The 23386-nt window shown below is 49.6% G+C and overlaps 2 long non-coding RNA genes across 10 annotated transcripts in view; one reads left to right on the plus strand and one right to left on the minus strand.

The window, feature by feature from the left end:
- The window catches only part of LOC118521826 (uncharacterized), a 30619-nt gene extending 19333 nt beyond the window's left edge, over positions 1–11286 (plus strand). The window contains exons 3-6 of one of the 2 annotated variants that reach the window (XR_013448913.1): positions 266–446; positions 579–675; positions 10527–10698; positions 11189–11286. This is a non-coding gene — a long non-coding RNA (uncharacterized LOC118521826). Of the gene's footprint in view, positions 1–265; positions 447–578; positions 676–4759; positions 4857–10526; positions 10699–11188 lie in introns of those variants that run through there. The other variant, XR_013448914.1, reaches the window with a different exon arrangement.
- LOC118521811 (uncharacterized) lies at positions 2204–12494 on the minus strand. Of its 8 annotated transcripts, none has more exons than XR_004910311.2 (9): positions 11939–12494; positions 11343–11663; positions 11167–11222; positions 7969–8165; positions 6951–7617; positions 4770–4953; positions 4184–4358; positions 3889–4082; positions 2204–3742 (listed from the first exon to the last, which is right to left on the minus strand). It is a non-coding gene; the product is annotated as an uncharacterized LOC118521811 (long non-coding RNA). The 8 variants fall into 8 exon arrangements; XR_013448909.1 differs by having other exon boundaries at positions 11343–11666; positions 11776–12494; XR_013448907.1 differs by having other exon boundaries at positions 7969–7998; positions 11343–12494.
- Between the last annotated feature and the right edge of the window lie 10892 nt (positions 12495–23386).

Genomic DNA, 23386 nt, shown 5'->3' on the forward strand with positions numbered 1-23386 from the left:
AGAAAACAAACCCCCAAAAAAAGCTAAAACATAAAAACACAGAAAGATGAAAGGTATAGGGATAGAGAAAGTCACATCAGGCAAACACTAGCAAAATAAAGGTAGAGTAGCCATATTAGTACCAGATAAATGGTCTCTAAGTCAAAAAAGAAGTGATTCGGGATAGAGAGGGTCACCAGAGAATGATAAACCTTCACCTCACCAGGAAGATAGGGTTAGAAGAGAATGGGCACCTAAGCAAATAACTTGGCACTAAGTACTGCAGGTGCTTCTCCACTTTCCACATGGAGGCTCGTGCCTGTGGGTGGCCAGCTCAGCCTTTGGCTGCTGTGTCCAGAGCCAGAGAAAAGGATCCGCGGACTGGCAGGCCCTCCTCAGCTCTCCAGGTACATAAGGAAGAAGGAGCTGGAGTCAAAGCTGCTTCCCACACTCCCATGAGAGGCCAGGTGAGTTAGGATGTGAGTTCTCACTTTATGGGTTGGGGCGGGAACACAGAGAAGAATGAAGGAAGAGTTAGAATTCAGAAGGCAGAGGTCCTGTCTTTGCTAAAGCCAACATTTCTCGAATTTTTTTCTTAGCACCTTAAGATCTGGAGAATTTGGACAAACTGACCTGATGCAATTCTTCCGTTTCAAAGACAAAGAAACAAAGTGCAGGGAGGCGATGCGGCGTGAGGTAAGTCACACACACGAGTGATGTATCTGTGTGTGCATATAATCATTCATATTCACACAGTGACCCAAGAGAGATCTTGAAAACAAATGAATCTAAATGTTAAAATGGCAAATTTCCCCTGAATAAAGAAAGAAAGAAAAAAAATAAAACCCTCTATCAGACAGCCCCGCGAAATTAAAAAAGGCACTGCGGTAGGTCTGCTTTCGCTCCACAAAGGGCCAAACAAGCAGGCTGTTAACACCGTGTGCACCACATTGAAATGTCAGATTGCTTCTGACTCGGGTAATTCATTACTGAATTGAAAGCATTACATATGGGAAGAGCAAAAATCTAATTCCAGCTCATTTCAATAAGAATTGATCTAAGAGTTCATTACATAAAGTAATTTTTACCAGCACAACTTTGAAGGCGTGCTTCAATGAGGATTAGAATCTCTCCTGATAGCTGAAACTGATAAGGGGAAATTTGCATACGGATAGCGCAACGCTAAGGTGCACATCTCTTGTGTTGTACATAACAAGTTTGTTTTTCTGATGTTTGCTCCATGTTGGAGATGAAGGTTAGGCCTGACGAAGTAGAGTTTGGGGTTATTTTTAAAAGGGATCTGAAATCCAGGTTCATTTGTCTCTATCTCATGCAATAACTTAATAAGGAATTGCATGTAAAGCACTTAGCACAGGTTGAAGTTCTTGTTGAAAGGTAGCTTTTAGAAAGCTCTTCAAACCTTGGTTCACTAATCTGAAATACCAAGCTAGTACACCTGGCCTGGTGTCCTTAAAGACCCAAAGAGTATATATGTGTGGGATGCAGTTTCTGCTAGATCCAACCACTGCCCCTGGGCAGTGGGCTTGCGTGAACGCCTCCAAGATCTGGATCCCCAGCTTTGTGTTTGATTGGCATCTGCACTGGGGCTCAAGCAGCTGAACCCAGGCCCCCAATTTCTCAGGCACAGCAAATAATTCTTCCATCTCTTATTAAATAGGCTTTCTGGACTCAAGGAGCAGGTCTCTAGCCAAATCCTTGGCTCTTCACTGGGATCATCAGGAGTGGGGGTGGGGTTCTTTAAAAAAAAAAATGCCCAGGCTGCCCCCAAAACCAACTAAAACAGAATCCCTGGGCATGGGACCCAGATGTCAGCATATGTATAAGCTCCCTAGTGATTCCAATGAACGGACAAGGTTTTGAACACCTGGAGCTAACGGGTGGTAGAAAAACAAAGCTAGGGGCTGTAGAATGGTGCGGATGGCTTTTCCCTATGCTTGTGCCCCCAAAATGTCTGCTAACAGCTTGAAGGGTAATGTGAGGAAGAGGTAAAGGAGCCCAGAGTTTTTCCCCAAAAACACTTTCCAGTAGCAAGGTAATAGGGAGCTCTGCCGAAGCGGGCTTTCTAGTTAGCACGGGGAAGGTCAGAAAACTCTTTTCAGATCACAAAAAAGGCCTGATTTCAGCCTCTGCCTTGATCAACAGAACAGAGTACCTGTCCAATAAGAACCCCCTTCTTTGACTTTTGTCCTTTGAGACCAGGCACTTTTTCTTCTTTTTTAAGATTTTATTTATTTGCCAGAGAGAGAGCGCACAAGTAGGCAAAGCAGCAGGGAGAGGGAAAGGGAGAAGCAGGCTCTCCACCGAGCAGGACCCTGGGAGCATGACCTGAGCCAAAGGCAGACACTTAACCGACTGAGCCACCCAAATTGGCGTTTCTGGAACTGTACTATCCAGGCCAAATAAAGAATGAATGAAGAGGCAGGAAGAGCAGGCAGGAGCTGATGGGTGAAGCCAAGGTCAGGCATTCCTAGGGCGGCCGTGGTTCTCGTCGTTCCCGTGCCTCACTCCTAGCATTTCAGTGGCTCTGGAGTAGAACCTGACCGCCTGCATCTACACACTCCTAGGCTGGTGGTTGTGACTGCACATTGAAATCACCCGGAGACACGGGGCCCCACCTCACCCCTCTGCATGGTTCAGTTGGTCTGGGGTAGGACCCAGACATGAGCATGCAAAAGCCCCCAAAGGATTCTCGGGTGAAATCCGAAGTGAGAACCGATCTCTGTTGCTCAAAGTGTGGGCCAGGGGCTCGGCACCATCCGGAATGCGTTAGAAATGCAGAGTGTTGGGCTCCATCCCAGACCGAGAGAATCCGCGTCTGCATTCTGACAAGATCTTGGGTGATTCTCGTGCCTGTGAAAGTTTGAGATGCACTGACAAGTAGCATCTGGCCTGAAATAGGATTCCAGAAGCATCTGGAAGCATGGGGGGAGATGGAGTCCAGACCCCAGGGTGAGAACTCAGAAACAGACACAGGGGAAGAGAGAAGTCCATTTGTTCATCCAAATGGACTATAAGGACCCACAGTGTGTGACCCTCACCATGTGACCGTGACCCTCAGTGTATGACGGATACTGCTGGGTTAAGTGCTAGAGAATCAGGGGGCCTCATGCCATCCAAACACTACAATAATAAAACAAGGGGCCTTGAGCTGTCACCTTAAAGCTCTGGAGGTGCTTCTGATCCTAGCAGCCTGGGTCAGGAACTCGTGAGCGCCCCGAGAGCAAGGACAGCATCCCGGCACACGGCAGGGTCTCCGTCAATGCTGAAGGAGGAATGCCCAGTGTAGCTGCTTTGGAGCCAGACCTTCCAAGGTGGAGAGGGTCACGACAGGCAGAAAGGGCATGTCAGAGGCTGGAGCGTGCAAAGGGCCAGAGAGTAAGTACTTTAGGCTTTGGAGACCGTGTGGTCTCTCAGCTCTGCCCCCACCACGTGAAAGCCTCCACAGGCCCGCTGTGTGCCAGTCCGAGTTTATCTCCAGCAACAGGCTGTGGGCTGCGCGTGGCTGTGGCGAGCCGGCCCCCGGTCTGGAGCAAGAGGGGAAGGCAGGCTGAGGTGGAGGCACACAAGGGCGAATCGGGGGCGGCTAGCAGGCCGTGGGAGGCCTTCACTACGGAGCAGAGGGGAGCAGACCTTGGAACAGGAGTGGCCAGCTGGTGCAGGACTTTGGGAGCACACAGGGAGCGGCTCAGAGGCCAGCTTGCGGGGAGCCACGTGGAAGACTCGTGTCAGGGAAGATCAGGAGCTGGGGAAGGGAGATAGGCAGGGGGCCAGGTAGACGTAGGGATGGTTCCCAAGAGCGCTGGAGGACAGGGAGCCAGAGTGAGGAGGTGCTCTGGCTGCGGGATCTGCAGGGCTGAGGGTCGGGAGGGGTGGTGCGGGGGGACTCACAGACAAAGTCGGTTCCTGGTCCCAGGGTCACCGGGTTGATGGGGATCGCTGTGGCCAAGCACGGGGGCCGGGGAGGGTGCAGCAGGATCCGCAGGCAGGAGGTGAGCCAGATCTGGGAGCTCGGGGGAGTGTATGGAGCACGGCCGGGCCCACTGCAGCATGTCAACCCCCGTCACAGCGGAGCACCCAGGCAGCTGCAGAAAGCGTTCCAGAAAAGCAGGAGGAAAGGTTCAAACGCAGGGCTTGCCTGATGGTCGATCTTCTGATGGATGTGAATCTGGGAGACAGAACTCACCCAGGACTGGGTAGGGAATCCCAGCCCTCCAGGGCTGGAAGGTGCCTAGGAGCCGTGTTCCTCCAACTTCGGGATGCCACGAAGCCCCTGGGGGTGCTGTGAAGGAAGAGTCTGGCTCCGTGGTTTGGGTGGGGCTGAGACTCCGCGTTTCTAAGGAGCGCACCTGTGTTGCCTGCTGCCGGCCCAGGACGAGGCTTTGAGAATCAAGGCCTTGGAGCTGATCCCCACCTCCCCCTCTTGCCTCCAAGACAAGGGCGGTGAAACCCACTGGGCTACTACTTGTGGGATGGCCATCATACCAGCCCCTGGGGACGCTGAGGAAATATGAAAAGTAGCTCATATTGGAGTCCTTGTGATGTGGCAGGCACTGTCCTATTCACACGGTGACTCATTTACTCCTCGCTGTGGCCCAGGAGGTGGGTTCCCCTAGGGCCCCGTTCCCCACACGGTGACGGAAGAGCAAGGCAGCCACACTCTTGAGCCAAAACTCCATCCCTGAGGCCCACAGAGGGAAGCCATGCCCCCCTCCCATGGCAGGACCACCAGCCCCAAATGGGTGCATTCCCCCCACCCCAGGCTCGGTCACCTCTCCTGGAAAATTCCAAACTTCGGCTATGACGTTGGACCCGAGGCATAATGAACCCACTAAGTCGGGTGGGCTGGTGCTGGGAGCGGCCTGCTGCAGGGACACGGGGGCGCTCGGAGAAGTCTCCAGCGGTGCTTCTCTCGGCACTAGGTCAGCCCTTAGAAGAGACACCTCCGCGGAGCTCCTGCAATGCAAACAAGTGCCCCCCAATAAAAGGGAAATAATTTAATGGAGAATTTTGCGGCCAGTGCGTATTTTATGGGCATCATCTTCAGGAGCGGCTCAGGGGCCCGGGGCCGCGCGCGCTGCGATGCTGCCACCTAGTGGCGATTGGGGGGGCGGCAGCTGCTGCGGAAGTGAAGTGTCCAAACCCCCGAAGAGGCAGGGGAGGCGGCATCCTGCGAACAACCATTCTGGGCGGTGGCTGTTTTTAGCTGGGTCTCTCCTTCTGTGCCACTTCCATCATGGAAACTGGCTCTCTAGACCCAAAAAAAGCCGCGACGTGCTCTGCAAAAGCTGTTCGAGGGCCAATTTTAGCTGCATTTCTTGGAATTTGGGCTCCCGGGAGGGAGGAGGGATGCGTGGTTCCCAGGAAGTTGGCAGCTTTTGAGAACCTAGAACCTGGAGGTTGGTTCTGGCCATGAGCATGTGAGATTATGGATCCCTTGGGTTCCAGCCCCGGTACCTGGCCCTGCAAAGGAAAATGTATTTGGGGGCGGTTTAGAGGCGGCAGCTACTGTGTCCTTGGGAGCTTTACCCTGTGCTATTAAGAGCTCTCTTTACATGGACCATCTCACTGATGCCTCAAACCCTAAGAGGAAATGTACAAATTACATCCATTTTACAGCTGAGGAAATCAAGGCTTGGAAAAAAGTTCAATGACTTAGCCAAGGTCATAGAGCTGGTAACTAGCAGAGAGCCATGATTTGAATTCTAGAGTCTGCGCGTTAACCCAGAACCCAAACAAAGCAATGGATTCAGGAGTTGAGAGTCCTGAGTTCATCCACACTCTGCTGCTGCCAACTCACTGTGTGACCTTGAGTAAGTAGATGAACCTCTCCGGGTCTCAGTTTCCTCTATGGTAAAGCAGGTATGGTATTCATGCATTCTGCTACTCAAGGCTGAGTGGGGATCCAAAGATAAATCTGCCATCCTTTGAGCCAGTGATTCCATTCCCTGGCCTGGGGGCCACCCAGACCCTCAGATTCTTCTAAAGATTCCAGGAGATCGATGGAGATACACTCAGGACCCCCGCATGGGAAGGAACCCCTAAAATGAGCACTGCCTTTGTTTAGTCCCTGGGAATCCATACAGCAAATCAGCCCGGCCCCCAGTTTCTGGGGTTCCAGTTCCCACCCTGCCCCTACTCACCTTTGGGTCCTGGTTCTCACCTGTCAAATGGGGTTTGACTCTGGCACTGACTTGTCGCGTTGTTCCAGGATTTAAAACTGCGTGCTAGCGAGTAAATCTTCCAGGCAGGTGCAGGCGCTAGAATCACCCTCTCATCCTGATTTGTCCAGGACTTTGCCTGTTTTAACTTTGACATTCCGTGTCCCGAGAAACCCCTCAGTTCTGGGTGAACCGGGATGACTGGTCACCCTACAGGACACACAGCTCAACCCTGACCAGCAGACTAGATGTCCCCATTCTTGACACGCCTCACGGCCCTTTTCATGGCTGGAAATGATCTAACTGTGCGTCAACCTCCCCCAGTAGATGTAGTCTTATCTGATCGCCGCCGTGCCTGGCTGGGGGCTTAGCCCCTGTCAGTCCATCAGCAAACCACAGGGAGTAAAGAGGCCTCTGTGTCAGGTCCTCTTGCTAGGCACTGGGAATACAAGATAGCAGAGGTCGTGGCCATGTGGTCGTTAAGGGTTGTGATGGGGTAAGCATGGGATCGGGGAAAACCACAGAAGGACCATAAGGTAGCATGAGAGGACAAGTGTCAGAGAGGCCTTAGGAGGATCTGACCCAAGGCAGGCCCACAGAGCTGAATTATTCAGGCAAGGAAGAGAAGAAGCGAAGACAGAGGTTTTGTTGGCCACACGACAAGCCTGTGCCCGGGGTGTCAGCCTGACCCCAAACCTGAATGCAGTCTCCCAAATCCCAGAAACATCCCACATCTCCTCTTCCGAACACCACCCAGTCCCTACTCACTTGATAACACAAAGGAGACATTACCTTAATCGACAGCTCATAGCCTTTGTCCTTGTCCCCAGAGGTCCAAGTTCATGCCTAAGATCTTGGATAGGGCATGGGAAGAAGCTCTGCAACCCCCAGGCCAAGCCTCGAAAATTCTAAATTATTGGTTTACTATACGGGTGGAAGGACAGGCTCACTGTTCCCAGCTTTTACCTTATTTACAGGTGGCTGTCCCACCTGCCCAGCTGAGATCTGGGAGCACAGCTGATTATTGGAGTCATGACCCAGTGGTTCTCAGCTGGGCTCATAGCATCTTCCAGGGAATATTTAGCAATGTCTGGAGATGCTTCTGATTACCCCATCTGGCGTGGGGGGTTGCTCCTGGCATCTGGTGGGCAGAGGCTAGAGGGGTTGCTAAGCACCCGCAGAGCACAGGACGGCCCCGCAACAGAGAGTCATTCAGTCCAAAACATCATTACTGCCGACGTTGAAACCCTTGCCCTGTTGTAACTGGCCACCGAGGGCTCCACAGGAAGCCACCGGGCAACCATTGAGCTGTTCGGTGACCTCCCGGATAGAGATTGAGGGGACAGGGTTGGGCCTGAAGTTTCCTGTTCGACTTTATTTCCACGTTAGCGCCGCATTAGTCTTCCATGTGACTTTTAATATTTTTCCTGGTCCCTGACCCTCAACGCTGACCCCATGCCTGCAGGAGAAAGATCAGGTGGCATCGCAGCCCTTCCGCGCGCCCCACTCATTCCGTGCACACTGGCTAACGGCCTCTGCCCTCGGGAGCACGCAGTCTCCCAGCTAAGGCAAGCTTTGGTCCCCTCGTGACTGGAGAGCCAGGCAACAGCGAGACCAGTGGTACCTCCCACCTTGTGCTCCGTGAGAATGGCGCCCCCTGAGGCACAGCTCCAGAAAGCAGGTGAAGGTGACCCCCCACCCCGAGACTGACCGGTCGGCAGCCCCACGAAATGCCAGACCACAGCAAATGATCAATGCCACTTGAGCATGCGTGGCTCCTTTAGGGCTGACTCTGTGCTGAGGACCTCACCTGGATGATCTTGTCTTGACCTCACCACCCCTGTGAAGGAGATGTTAGTATGAGCATCTGTGGACTGCAGATAAGGAAGGTGAGGCTCCGTCGCTGAACGATGTGCTCAGAGCTGCCCAACTCAGAGGTGGCAGAGCAGGAATTAAACCCATGGAGGCTGATTCCAGAAACCATATGCTTAACAAGTCCCCTGTCAGCTGAGAAGAAAACTTCAAAAGCTCAGTGAGGAATGGGCATTTTTAGAGCTCAGGGAATTGCTTGAGGCAGAAAGTTTCTGGCAGGGAAAAGAGGTGGGCTCTGAAAGCATGAGATGTCAGTCTGAGCAGCTTGACCTCGACACTGGAGACCTGGAAAAGCACCTTGGTTTCCTCTTGTGGTCAACCCCAATCCGTGGCTACCATAGGGAGACGCACCACAGAGGAGCGTGGGGCTTGACACTGATCAGTGATGTCTGCTTTGGGTCTGGGAGCGAGGAATAACAGCGTGCACACACATAAACACATACGAACACACGCACACACCTACATATATGCAGAGACACACAGGCACATGCATACAGATAGGTACATGCAATATACACCCGCACACAGACACACACGCATCTACGCAGAGACGCACATACAGAGACACACACAGAAAGCCATGCACAGAGACGGGCATATGCACACACCTGTGCAAACACACAACCCCAGACACTCAGACACGTGGACATACATATACACACTCACGTAGATACATACAAGGAAACACACAGACACACACACAAGGCTTGCTACATAAGCTGCTGAGGACAAGAGAACGCCCAGCTCACATCACCTGGAATGATGACCCTACACACTTTTTGGACTATTCTCCCTACAAACAAGTCTCCCAAGTTTAAAAAAAAAAGCAAGTGTTTAATACCCGCCTCCTAGCACCTTCAGCGCTAGCGTGGGCTTCCCACGTCACCATGGAAACTGTGCCACCCGGCACTTGCCATTCAAAAACTTTTGTGGCGTTCAAAAACATTCACGTATGTCAAAACGACACTGATCCGTTCCAGATAGGTGACCCTAATTTTGAACACGGTTCCAAGGACTCCTGGAAGGCAGAATGCGGAATGACTTTGCCGGCACAGGGTGAGTCACCAGGAAAAAGAAGCAATGCTGTCAGTCCACGTGGCTGCAAATTCCTGTCTTTAATGCCACAGGCAGCCCTGCCCATCGAAGAAGAAAAGATGCCCCAAAGGAAACCATCACCTTGTAGCTTTATAATAAGTGCCTGGCGGTTCTCACCAAATGTCTGTAAAAACATATGATGGAGTTCTATTTTATGTTACGTTCCTGATCAGTTATAGCATTTCATGTTATCAAATGGGCCTTCAGAACAAATTCTTGATTTATAACATGGGGCTTTTAGGAACGATGGGTGCTCAGAAGCTCCGAGAAGTTAAGTAAGCCCCCTAAGATCGCACAGGAGAATCAGGATTTGAATCTAAGTCTGATCCCCAAACCCTGGACTTTCTCCTCCAAGTTGCCCCCACTCCATAACTCCCCTTCCTATGACTGGGGAGTTGATGTTTTAAATCTCATGCCAGACCCTTGTCTCCTTATGTCCTTGAGATGCCCCCACCCCAACTCTGCACTTCACTCTTCCGACTTAGTGCATTTCTCTGTGTGTTTGTCTCCTAGGGCCGCCATAACAAAGCACCACAAACTGGGTGATTTAAACAACAGAAATGTATTGTCTTACAGATCTGGAGGCCAGAGTCTAAGATCAAGGTGCACCCAGGGTCAGGTCCTTCTGTGGGCTGGAAGGAGGAACCTGTTCCAGGCTTCTCTCCTGGCTTCTGGTGGTTTGCTGGCCATCCTGGTGTCCCTTGGCTGGTAGGGAGTTAACCCTGATCTCTGCCTCTGTCTTCACACGGCTAGTACTGGGGTCCCAAGGTACTCAGCCGCTGACAAGGGACTTCTTGCCCACCCCCCACCCCGTTCAAGGGAGTTCTCAGGGAAGACCTCGCAGGAAAGGTCCCAGCTAGCAGCAAAGGGATAGCCCCGAGGACACCTACACAAGGTTCTTAGAGATTCAAATTCTAACGCTACAAAACATCTCAATACAGGTTAATGAGGCAGGTTAAAATAGCCAGAATCTAAGAAGCAACCTTGTGGCTCTGGAGGAAAAAAGAGTGAGTCTGCTCTCTCTCTAACTCATTCACACATGCATACGCACGCACACGCACACACACACGCACGCACACGCACATACTGCCCACGCTCTGCCAGCAATTCTCAACCAAGGTATGGTGTGTTGCAAGCAGTTTTGAGGTGTATCACCAAGTAATCTGTTGCTAATAATAAAGTGCCAAATGTTGCAAATATATGTACAAGTAGATTCAAGGTTATTCCTGTGAAACATCAGCCTCACTCACTGCATTCTGATTACATTTCTCCAGCGGGAGAGGGAAAACGAGAACTTACAGCTAGAGCAAGGCGCTGGAATGGGAAGCCTGGGACAGCCTCTCTGTGCCCCATGCCCTGTGAGATATGGATGGAAATGTCAAGCTTTCTTCTTTTTAACAGACACAGATGCACGTACTGGGGGTAGACCCCCGGGAGGAAAGGAGGTACCCGTGACCAGTGGAGGTCAGGGAGGATTCCCATCCTCGCTAGTGATCCACAAATGCAAATTAGGAGAGGAGGCACCATTATCATCCATCTAATTGATAAAACATGTTACATCTGATCTTAACAGGTATTGGCAAGGGTGGGAGGGTGGAGAGAGGGCTCCCCTCAAACATGGCAGAAGGGGGCATTGCAGATCTGGATGCCATTACCTTCCTGACCTCAATTCCTACGGCTCTCGCACTTGCTCACTCTGCCCTAAAATCTCCTCGAAATCACCAGGAATGTCCCTGCCTCAGGGCCTTTGCACTTGCTAGCACCTCTGTCTGGAACGCTCTTTCCCAGTCTCCTGCATGGCTCATTCCCTTTAAGTCTTTAGTCACAGGTCACACATATCCCGAGCCATATTTTCATTCCCACACACATACACACACACTTTCCCCCTCTCTCTGTCCCTCTTCTCTGCTCTTTTTCCATAGCATCCACGAATCACCAGATATACATATGCTTTACATATGCCTTTGTTTATTGTCTACCTCCCCCCAGCACACACCTCCATAAAATGTCAGCACCAAGAAGGCAGGGACTTTGGGCTTACCTGTTCCCTTCTATGCCCCCAGAGTTTGGAGCAGTCCTGCCCTGGATGGACAATACCTATTTGTTGAAAGAATCAAGATTTTAAATGCAGATAACCTTTGATTTCACTTTTAAGAAACCCTCTGTACTTGTTTTCTATTGTTGCCTAACAAATTAACAACTTAAAACAACACCTACCTATCAGCTCCCAGCTCCCCAGGTCAGAGCTTCAGCCTGGTGTGGCTGGAGACCGTGCTGAGACTGAAATCGAGGGGTCTCTGGGCCGCTGTGTTCTTTTCCAGAGCTCAGGATCCTCTTCCACACCCATTCCTGTTACTGGCAGAACGCTGTCCCCAATTCCTTGCTGGCTGTCTGCTGCGGGGTGCTCTCAGCTTCGAGAGGCCACTTGTTTTCGTCTCAACGTGGACCCTCCATCTTCACGCCAGCACGGTATAGCCCAACCTCTTCATGCTTCACACCTTCCTGCTTCCTCTTCTGCTCCCAGCCGGGAAACACGCTCTGCTTTTAAAGGGCACATGCACTCAGGTTAGGCCACCTGGATCATCTTCATGTCTGAAGTTAACTGACTGGGGACTCAAATCACATCTGCAATAGCCCATCCCAGCAATACCTAGATCCGTGTCTGAAGAGCCAGACGAAGGAAATCCAGGAGCATCTTTATGACTCCACCCGCCACACCAGCCTAGGCAAACGCTCAATGCAATATGCATGGGGAGACGGGGATGAGCGTGCACGCTGCAAAACTAGTTAGAACAGAAAGACACGGGACCCACCTGCATGTCCATCAGCGGGAAACGAGATGTATCAGCTACGGTACAGCCACACTCCGGAACATTCCACAAGCATGAAAAAAAAAGGAAGCAGAGCTACAGAGCACATTTTCACCTGCTGAATCTACACAGTGGGCCATGTGCTTCTCCCGGGGTTCAGAGCACCAGCCCCAGAGCAAGGCTGCCTGAGTGACAGTCTCTGCTTCAGCGCGTCTTATTTGTGCAAGCTAGGTGATTGTCAGAAACTTTCTGTGCCTCTGTTTCCTCATCTGTAAAACAGAGATGATCATCCTAGTACTACCCCACAGGGATTGCCTGGATTAATTAAGATAATGCATATAAAGTGCTGGATACTTGGTTGGAACAGAGTGAATGCTAAATAGAGGGCAGCTATCACCAGCTTTATAATTATGAACATCGCTCTCACTTCCGATATGCCCGTGAGGTCTCTTTATTCTGCATGATATATGCCACTATGCCAGGATTTAGTATTTCTGTACATCCAGATACGGCACTTTTTACTCTGCTATAGAAAGAGATATAGGATGTTTTCACTCTGTTATTTATACCAATAAAAGGCAAGTGTCACAGCAATCAGGCGCTTTACTCTGTTATTTTTAGGCAAGGGTTTCTGGATGTTACGTATGCGGTTAGGAGATATGTATGTTTACTCCTCGCAAGCCATGCAGACCTGGCATGTTTGGGTTGGCTGCAGATGCTTGGCTCACGGCGCCGGCATTATAGGGATGCAATCTCAGTAGAGTCTGGAGCAGACTGGAGATGGAAGTTAAGGGGGATGAGGACTCTCCCGGACACGGGACTTTCAGGTTTAAAACACAGGAAGTCGCGGGCAAGCCGGGCACCCCACACACAGCTCTGGTCAGTGTTCTCCAAACATCACTCATTCATACCCCACACACATAACCACTCAGGAACATAACTCTGGGGTCAGGGTCTGGGTTCACATCCCGCCTCCATCGCTCACTCGTCACATAGCCTTGGCAAGATGGTTAAGTCTCAGTGCCCTCCAAATGCTCAACTGCAAAGTGGGACTGATCATAAAACCAAGCTCAGTGGCCGTGAGGACTGTGGTAAGTAGAAAGCACCTAGAATCATGCCTGGCCCATAGTAAGCACTCAGTAAACCTTTGCATGTTGTTATTAGTGTATCTTCCACCATGCCGGCTAGCTTTTTAAATATTTTTATATCTACACACTCTTAAAAGGCTTAAATGAATTTACTGTAAAATGCAATTGTATATCACTACCCTAAATGGAAAGCCAGTGCTCAGAGCCTTATAAATAGAAGGTAACTGTAAACACAAATACATACCTCTTTTCCAGTTCGGAGCAAGTTGAGGCCCCACTTAGGGGATGCAAACACCCTTGGGAAATCCAGCCATCTGGACCAGTGGAAACAGGCTACGAGACAGGGAAGGACAAGATGAGGTAGAATTAGGGCTCAGAACTGATTTACAGCGGGCCTGAGGACTCCAGGCCAGATCTAAGCACACCATGCCCCACCCTAGGGCCATCAAGGAAGTGCCAGTAGGAGGGGCGCCTGCATGCCTCGGTAGGTTGAGCATCTGACTCTTGATTTCAGCTCAGGTCATGATCTCAGGGTCATGAGATCAAGCCCCACTTCGGGCTCTGCACTCAGCCGGGAGTCTGCTTGAGATTCTCTCTCTCCCTTTCCATCTGCCCCTCCCTGACTCTCAGAGGGCGGGGGGGGGGGGCGGGGAGGAAGCACCTGTAGGAGGGGCGCCTGCATGGCTCGGTAGGGTGAGCATCTGACTCTTGATTTCAGCTCAGGTCATGATCTCAGGGTCGTGAGATCAAGCCCCACTTCAGGCTCTGCGCTCAGCCGGGAGTCTGCTTGAGATTCTCTCCCTTTCCATCTGCCCCTCCCTGACTCTCGGGGTGGGGGGGTGGTGAGGAAGAGCCAGTAGGAGGTGGTAATTTTCCACAACTTGAGATAAAATGCCTCTGTTCTCACCTCATTTGGGCCTCCCATAGGCAGCCTAGGTGTCTGGTTGGGACAACTCCCTGCACCGCCCCTGCCCCTTAGACAAGTCATGTCACCTCTCGGAACCTCGGTGAACACCCTCGGGAAAATGGGCACAATAGCACCTGCCTCTCAGGATTTTCGTCACCCTGAGAGGACCAGATGGGAAAGAGGTAAACACGCCTCATGGCTTTCAAAGAAGCATTCATGCTCACCACCTGGCCTTTCCAGGTCTCAAGAATTATTCTGTGGCAGCTTCTCATCATGTGGCCATTCCCAAACTGTCCCATATCCCCTAGCCTCAGTGGCCTGGATGAACCATGTAGGTATATAAGCAGAAAACCCTTCCGAAGGCCAGGAGAGAAGGGAGGCTAATTTTACCACTTTTAGGTAATTGTTCTTTTTTTTTCCCCCTGTACTTGAAAACCTGGTCTCCCACTTAAAAATACTTCAAACATTGAGCTTGAATCACAGTACGAACTTCAAGTGACAGGCTCATAATACAATCCGAGCACCTGCTCATGGTCTCCCATGATTGAATAATACGTTAATAGTTCTCCCTCCTTTACCATAACATTCCCTGCTAAAAAGAAACACAAACACCAAGACCCAGGGTGGCTGAGAGCTAAACCTAACCCCCATCTGGCCAGCAGCAGCACTGGGTGGGACCTGAGAGCCAGCGGACAGTGGGCATGACTAAATCCAGCCCAGCTCCAACCCTCCGATCTGTTGATTATCCACCAGGCCATGTAAAGACAGCAGGAAATGAAAGGCCCTGCACGTGTTTTATCTGGCATCATCCTCACCACATTTCTGCAAAATAGGTGATTTACCATGACTCCCCACTCACAGATAAAGAGACTGAGGGTCAGAGAGTTCCCTTGACTTGCCTGACCAGGACAGAACAGTGAGGCAATGTCAGAAGCAGGTGCAAACCCTGCTCTCTCCACTTTACAAATGCGTGTGACTGTGTCTGTGTGTGTCCTTTCCCACAAAATAGGTAATCATCTGTGTTACCCTCCTTGTCCCTCTCCTCCTGCTGCTCTCCCTCCAGCGTGGGCATCCAGGCAAGGGAGAGGCCTCTCCTAGGATCATGACAGATCAGCTGTGCAGGTCTACGTGCTCAGAGCTGCCGCTACACGGAGGGCTGCGCTTTCTCCCTTCGGGAGCTGAAATTGTCTTCATGGAGGATCTGGAAAGTCACATAAATAGCTGTGGTACACGCCAACAGCCACCTTCAAGCTCTGAAGTTATACTGTCCTCCCCTGAAATAACTCAGGGATTCAGGGAACAAAAGGCCTGCACTTTTGGTCTCTCCCACCCCATAACAATGAGGATGCTCTGTCCAGAAATCATCTTCATTCTGCTCCTGGGCTCTCCCTCACTCACCCCTCCGGGCTCTCCCAGTCCATCAGTCCCGTTTCACAGAGGACAAGCTTGAAGATCAAGAAGGGTCTGTTCTCCAGTTAACAGATGGGGAAATGGAGGTCCACAGAAACTGTACTAGCAAATATGATGGTTAATTTTGTGTGTTGACTTGACTGGTTCTTTTGGTCAAACACTATTCTACATGTTGCTGTGAAGATATCGTGTAGATGCGATTAACGTTGACGTTAGGTAAAGATTACCCTCCATCCTGTGGGTGGGCCTCATCTAATCAGTTGAAGGCCCTCCGAGCAAAAGCTGAGGTTTCCCAGAGAAGAAATTCTGCCTCGAGCCTGCAACATAAAAACTCTGCCTGACCTTCCAGCTTGCTGGCCTGCCCTTCGGATTTGGGATTTGTCAGCCTCTGCCATCATATGAACCAATTCCTTAAAATTAAAAAAAAAAGAAAAAGATTTTAAATATATTGGATTTCATATATATTTATGTATGCTATATATATATATATATGTAAAAGATTTTATATATATTTCTCTGGAAGATCAATGGAGCAAGTAAAGACAGAGCCTAAGAGGGTGGAGAGGACAAGAGGACTCACGTGAATGAAGCACCACTATGTTCCGGGAGCTCCTGCCTGTGTTATCTTGGTAAAACCTCCCCCGCCACCCACAGAGGCAGCTTGTGCCCTTTCCCGGGGTTCAGAGTGTGTGAGTGACCTGCCCAGGGTCACACAGCTGGGAATCAAACGCCATCTGCCTCCACCGGCCATACTCCCCAAACACCATGCTGCTGGCAAGACGATGGTTCCCCGGGAGTTGGGGGGGCATCATTCCCTTCCAGGATCCCAAGGGGAACGCCTCCTCAAGTCCTTCTATGGGAAGTCACTGAGGTCAGAAACCAAGATGCACTGTTTCTAGTGGCACAAAATGGAAAACCCAACTCAAACTCCCTTCAGCAATAAAGGGAATGTCTTGGTCTGCGTGTGTGGGAAGCCCAGCGGTAGATCTTCACGCGTGGGCTGAGACTGGGCAGCCGCAGAAGCAGCGTCTCCCACAGAGGGTGCCCATCCCCCTCCCATCCGGGCACAACCCCCTCAGGCTCTCCACCGTGGCCCTGGATGCTTCCAGCTTCCGTGTGAAACTAGCAGTTCCTGTGAAAAGAGAAATCCTCTGCTGTAGTTTGAAGGCTCGGGATCGAGACCCCAGGCAATGGCTCGGTTCTCTTCTTTCTTGCCTGAACGAATTGAGATGTAACCCAAGTGGTGGTCAAGAGCCACACTGCCTGGGTTCAAATCCCTGCTCCATCACTGACCCGCTGGGTCCCTTGGACAACAGTCTTAACCCCTCTGTGCCTCCATTTTTCCACCTGTAAAACGGGGATAATAATTGTACTTCCTTCAAAGGCTTGTGGTGATTAATAATTAATGGGTTGCTTTACATTTGGGGGTGCACCTCTTTATCTGGAACCCGGATCTGCCCCACCTGAGCCACAAGGATTAAGAGGCACAGGATGATTCTCCAAAAGGAAATGGATTTGCTGTTAACAAAAGGAAGGAGAATGGCAGGCAGAAAGGCCAAACTAACAGCTGCCTAACAGAGTGGCCTCAGCAAAATGCCACAATGCCTGATTATTTTCTTCCCCGCTGGGTACGAACCTGAGGTCGAAAGCAGCCTTAAATTAGAAAGATAAAAAATATCCTAATTACGTGCAAGAATCAAGTAAAGCAGGTCATTCTGTCCTGCTGCTACAGCTTTCTTTGTGCTTCTACCCACTGAAAATGAAACCAGTAAAAATCAGGCATTTAAAAATCTACCCTTGACTCATTTACTCATTCAACAGGCATTTAATGAGCGCTAGAGATGGGTTTCCCTGAAAGTAACCTGCCTTAAGCTTCAGGGGCTGTCTCTCAGATGCGTCTTTTCCAAAGCCTTCTACCTAATTTGGTATTTGTAATTCTGTATTCTTTTACTTAGAGATGTCACCCTTCAAACTGTGGAAGCTTGAGACTGCACAATTTTTGGATTTGCCCTGGGTGAGTCCCTGTTAAATTCCAGGCAGAGAGGGACGACGGCTGCAGAGATTAATCCAAACAGGGAGCCTTCTTCGAGGAGCGCCCTCTCCTGGGGGACACTGGGAATGAGCATGAGGATCATCTCCCAGACAAGTTATGTGCTGTTCTTTCATTCATCCACTGAACTAACGTGTATCGAGCACCTATTATGTACAAGGCACCAGGGATCCCGGGATGAAAAGTCAGAGGAAGGCTCTTCTCTCAAGGAGCTTATAATCAATCAATCAATCCCCCCAAAAAATCAGTACGAAAAACAAATAGGATGAGGAGGTGACGAATGATTAGAGTAATACCTACAATGGTCAGTCAGGCAAGGCTTCTTCGAGCACAGGTGCTGGTTTATAAACATGGAGAAGCTGCAGCTGGGTCAAGGGGGAAGGGAGTCCCAAGCAGAGCGAAGTGCATGCCAAGGCCCTACGAAAGGAATGACCTCAGTGCTTGCAGAGGGAAGAGCAGAGAAATGGCCAGGACAAGCAGGACCGGGGGAGAGAGTAACAAGATGAGGTCACAGGTAGAGACAGACGCTAGATCATGTAGGACTCTACAGCCAGGGTGAGAGGGTTGGATGTTGAAATTGGAAGCCCTCAGGGTTTAAGGCAAGGGAGTGACATGATATCAGGAACATTATAAAGAGAGCTCCTTGGCTGCTGTGGATGGAGCATATTGTCGGGTGGGAGTGAAGACCAGCTCAGGGGCTTCTGCTCCTATCCGCAGTTGGCAAACATTTCGTGAAGTTTGGACAACCTCTTGTTGTAGGTTGTGGGGAAACAGGCCTCTCGGACATTACTGGTGAGCATGCAAAAGGGCCCAGCTCCTACGGAGGGGAATTTGGCAATATCTGGCAGAATTCCATATGCATTTATCCACTGACTCAAAATCCCACTCCTAAACATCGATCCCCAACATACACTGGCAGAAAGACAAAGGAAGGGTGCACGAGGCTATTCACTGCACCATCAGTTACGATGGCACAAGACTGGGGATCGCCGGTACTGGGGCATTAGAAGGAGCCTGGTTAAATTAATACTGTACCTTGACCCGATCCCATCCGTGATAGAGCTGTCCGAGCAAGGTGCAGAGTCTTACACTCGGCTATGCAGTGATCGCCAAGATGTATTATTAAAGGAAACAGCAAGGTGGAGAAAAAAATGTGTCTATTTTGCTGCCATTTACCTAAGAAAGAGCTTGAATATGAACAGATGTTTTTTAATGGGAAGATGACGCAAAAACAAGAATGACTACCTACCAGGGGAGGGAGGAAACAGTTGAAGGGGGAAGAGACAGAAACTAGACGTCGCTGAACAAATTGTTTCAATTTGACTTCAAAATATTGTGTGATTTTAAATAACACATTTTTATTTAAAACTTAAAATTTTTTAAGACTTTATTTAATTTTAGAGAGAGAGAGGGAGAGAGAGCACGTGAGCAGAGGGAGAGAATGCCAAGCAAACTCCCCACTGAGCACGGAGGCCGACGCTGGGCTCGATCCCAGGACTCGGAGATCATGACCTGAGCCAAGATCAACAGTCTGATACTTAACCCCTAGGGGCACCTGGGTGGCTCAGTCAGTTAAGCGTCTGCCTTCGGCTCAGGTCATGATCCCAGGGTATTGGGATCGAGCCCCGAATCGCACTCCCTGCTTGGCGGGAAGCCTGCTTCTCCCACTCTCCCACTCCCCCTGCTTGTGTTCCCTCTCTCGCTATGTCTCTCTCTGTCAAATAAATAAATAAAATCTTTAAAAAAAATTTTAATTAAATTAATTGTTTTAGTTCCTCAAAATTAAAAGCAAAATGAAACCAATGAGCCTAAGTGTATATTGACTTGGTGGCATCACCACATGGAAAAAAGGCTAGTTGAGTGACTTTAAAACATAGTGACTTTTAAGCTTCCCCTAGTAAGAAATACATGAAGGACAAAAAAGGGACAGCAAACAAAAGTCTGTTTTCATTAATCAAATCATCGAGGGTAGTGTTGTTATTATTTTCCTGAGACCATTCTGTGTGCATGATAAAATAAAGTGAATGAGTAATTACATAGGTTTCCTGGGAAATCCAGAACTTGGGTGTGGAAGAAAGGAGGCATGGATATAAGATTGGGGACGTTAAGAAAAAACCTGCTAGTCCTGAGTTGACATTTAAAGTCTCTGTATTGGGGTACCTGGGTGGCTCAGTCGGTTAAGCATCTGCTTCTTGATTTTGACTCAGCTCATGATCTCAGGGTCATGGAATCGAGCCCCACGTTGGGCTCTGCACTCAGTGGGGAGTCTGCTTGAGATTCTCTCTCTCCCTCCCTCTGCCCCTTCGCCCACTCATGCTCTCCAAATAAAATTTTTTGAAAAAAAATAAAATAAAAGTCTCATATAAACTCAAGATGTATTTTATCTCCAAAAAAAAGCACCCCCTAGCACCCAGACTGTGGGCTCTAAGTACCACTGTCCACCAGGAGAACCCAGGGGTCAATGCAGAAATGTCTGATTCCGTGTCTGGGGCCGAGGAGGAGAAGTAGGAAAAGGGAACTATAAAGTAGCTGTCAGTGAACAGGAGAAAAAAAACCCAAGAGAGTGAATGACACCGAAACCAAGAGAAGCAAATGTTCTAAGAAGGTGGGAGTTGAAAATTATCAAGAACAGCTGCAAAATTTAAAAAATTGTTCTGGAAACTACCAATGGAAGAAAAAATATCACAGCCAGAGGAAACAGATCCAAATCCTGCCATACTCACCTCTAATAGGAACCTGGCATTTGGAAAAGGCAGATGAAAAAGACACATTCTTTTCCTTGTGCTTCTCATCTGCACGTGGTGACATTTAAGCAGGAGCGCATCATCTCAGCTCCCCAGACCAAGGTGAGGCAGTGAGCACCCCATCTCTGGAGGTGATCAAGTTAAGGAAGGAAGATCATGCTTCAGGGATGCTAGAGAGGTGATCCGGCCTTGGAGAGCGAAAGAAGGCTCCCCAGAGCAAGAAAGCAATATGGCGTAGCACACGGCAGAGGCTTGGTGAATGTTCCAGGCTGATCTGTGGAGCTTCTGCAGTCGGCCCCTCGTGTCCTCCAGCTCCAAGATACTCTAATTGCATGGTGTTAGCTTTGGATAAAAGGACCCTGAGTCCCTTCCATGGAGCATTCCTCTGCACTGTCATCTCTTCATCTCCATCTGCCAGGGCTTTGCCTGCACATTCTACTCCCAGGATTAGCCACAGAAAAACAAGCAAAAAGGAGGCTTTGATGAACACCAGCAGCTGCAGAGGCCGGCCCCAGGCCCTCCTGCAGGCTCCAGCCATGTAATGGTCGTGAAGCAGGCCCGGAGTACATCTGTGGGATGGAAAGGAAATGATCAGTCCTCCGGTGTGACCTCTGTATGAGTCGGGGTTCCCCAGAGGAACAGGACCAATGGGAAATATGTAAGTATATGGAAAGACGTCTGTTATGTGGGACTGGCTCACGTGATTTTAGAGCAGCGGGGTCCCACGATCTGCTGCCCACCAGCTAGAGGCCCGGGCAAGCCACTGTCATGGTTCCAGCCCAAACCCGAAGGCCTGAGACCCAGGGGAGCCCACGGTGTGCGTCCCGGGTCCGAGTCTGAGGGCCTCGACTAACGGGCATGAGGACTGTCATTAAAGCTGTGGCAAGAGCTTCACAACTTGGTAAACTTGCTAAAAAAATCACTGAGTTACACACTTGAAATGGCTGAATTATGCAGTATGGAAAATACGCTTCAAGGAGCTTTTTTTTTTTTTTTTAAGTATTGGCACCAAAGGGTCCCAGCGGATCAGCTAGGAGAAATTCCAGCGTGAGATAAATAGGTAAGGGACGTCCTAGCAGAGGGAACGCAGTGGCACCCACGAGCTCAGCGGCAGCCCCCAGATGTTTAAAAGTGATTTTAGGCAAGATAATATCCTGTTTTATTATGTTGGTAGGAGAAGGCTATGAAGAGGGATGAGTGACCATGAGGACCAGGACATCATTTGTAACAGGTTTGGAGTAACTCGAATTTATACTTGTTTTGCTTAAAAACTTTTAGGGGAACGAAGATGTCCAGACTGTCAAGTGACTATTTCTCCACGATTGATTAGTGGTGACTGGCTGGAGCTTTGTGTTGGGATGGATTAGTGATGTCTCCCAGGGAGCCAGGAGTGGGAGCATGAGCAGGTGTGCCGTTTTTTTGCCAACCCAGCTTAGACACCGGGAATCATTGCCCCAGTACAAGAGGGAGGTGCCATAAGCCTGAGATACCTGGGAGGCAGGGAGAGCAGAATCATGCTGTCCTGGATCCAGCAGAGAAGAAAGTCCCAATGCAAAGGGAGCTTCTGTGGTCTGTTAATGCTTGTAAAGCCCAGAAGAGAATCCTTTTCCCTAGGAGCCTTGTTCGCACCGATGGTGTGCTAAAAAGAAACCATTCAGTGAAGCCAGAACCTCTAAGGGGTTCCACTGATACACTTAACCTACCAAATGTGCACTTCCATAGAAGCAAGGAAAACCACAAAGCAATGAGTCTGACCCCATCTCTCTGCAGCCCGTTCGTGCAGTCGGAAAATTTTTCCCACCTCTTTTTTATGAGAATCTATCATCCCATAGAAAAGTTCAAATAATAATAGGATCATAAACACTGAGATTCATCTAGATTTATCAATCGTTAACACTCTGCCACATTTGCTTATCTTCATCCATATTTTCTTTGCTGAATTGTTTGAAAATAACTGGTAGCATCATGACATTTCATCCCTACACATCTCAGCCTATATTTCTCAAGAACAAATACGTTCACCAACGTCACCACTGTGCAATAGGACATTAGCATGCCCATGAGATTTAATCGGACAATACTGGTGCCTTCTAGGCAGCCCACATGGAAATCTCCCCAACACCCCCAGGAATGTTCTATTCATTTAATTAATTAACCCAGAATCCAATCAAGGCTCATGTACTTCACATGGTCGTCATGTCTCCTTAGTCTGCGTACCCAAGAAAGGTCCGGCTGCCTTGAGTTTACCTCCATTCGTTGATGCTCCTTCAGAGTCTAGGCTAGCTGTCTTGTGTCTTGTGGAAGGGCCCCCTCTTTCTGAAAGGTGTATAGCTCTTCAAGAAGGCTTTAACATATCTATTTTCCCGACGTCTTTCCCACCCTTCTGCCTGCAATTACGAGATTTCAGTAAACATCCTATGCACAGCTGATTCCATTCCGATTCTCCAGTTAAGAATGGATTTGGGGCGCCTGGGTGGCTCAGTCATTAGGCGTCTGCCTTCGGCTCAGGTCATGATCCCGGGGTCCTGGGATCGAGCCCCGCATCGGGCTCTCTGCTCAGCGGGAAGCCTGCTTCTCCCTCTCCACTCCCCCTGCTTGTGTTCCTTCTCTCACTGTGTCTCTCTGTCAAATAAATAAAATCTTTAAAAAAAAAAAAGAATGGATTCAAGGCACCTGTCTCTTCTCTACACGCTGCCCTTGTTAGAGGTGGCCGCCAACTACAAGGCGGGCCTCTCTGGCTTAGTTTAAAGTCAAGGGAAGGTTATCTGGCTGGCCTCCGCCTACCCAAAGAGGAGAGAAAATTCGCCTAGGTTTGGGGCTGTTGATATAGTTTTGACGCCTTTCTAAAATAACCTTCTTGCTGCTTTATTAATTCCAGCGGGTGTTTCTTAACAGGTGACGGCTTTGCCCTTTAATTGCTGAGGGATTTTAATTTTGCACTGCTGTTTGCTGCTCAGAATGATTTACCTTGGTTCATAAACACCTGCATCCCAGGGACTTCTTGTACGGTTAGAAAAGTAAACGTACAGGCTGCATGATTCCAACACACACACACATGCGCACGCACTTCCAACTGGGGCGGTATATCTGACCTCGCGAGGCTCCTGTCACCTTCAGCATTTGGGGGCAATCTCTATAATTACTTCCCTAATACCATCCTTCAAACCAAATTGCTCTTCTTACCAAAATAAGTAACTTTTCCAATAAGATCTTTTATCACTATTAATGGAAAACTGGCACGATTTTCCATAA

This window comes from Halichoerus grypus, chromosome 6, assembly GCF_964656455.1.
Source record: "Halichoerus grypus chromosome 6, mHalGry1.hap1.1, whole genome shotgun sequence".
NCBI classification, from domain to species: domain Eukaryota; kingdom Metazoa; phylum Chordata; class Mammalia; order Carnivora; family Phocidae; genus Halichoerus; species Halichoerus grypus.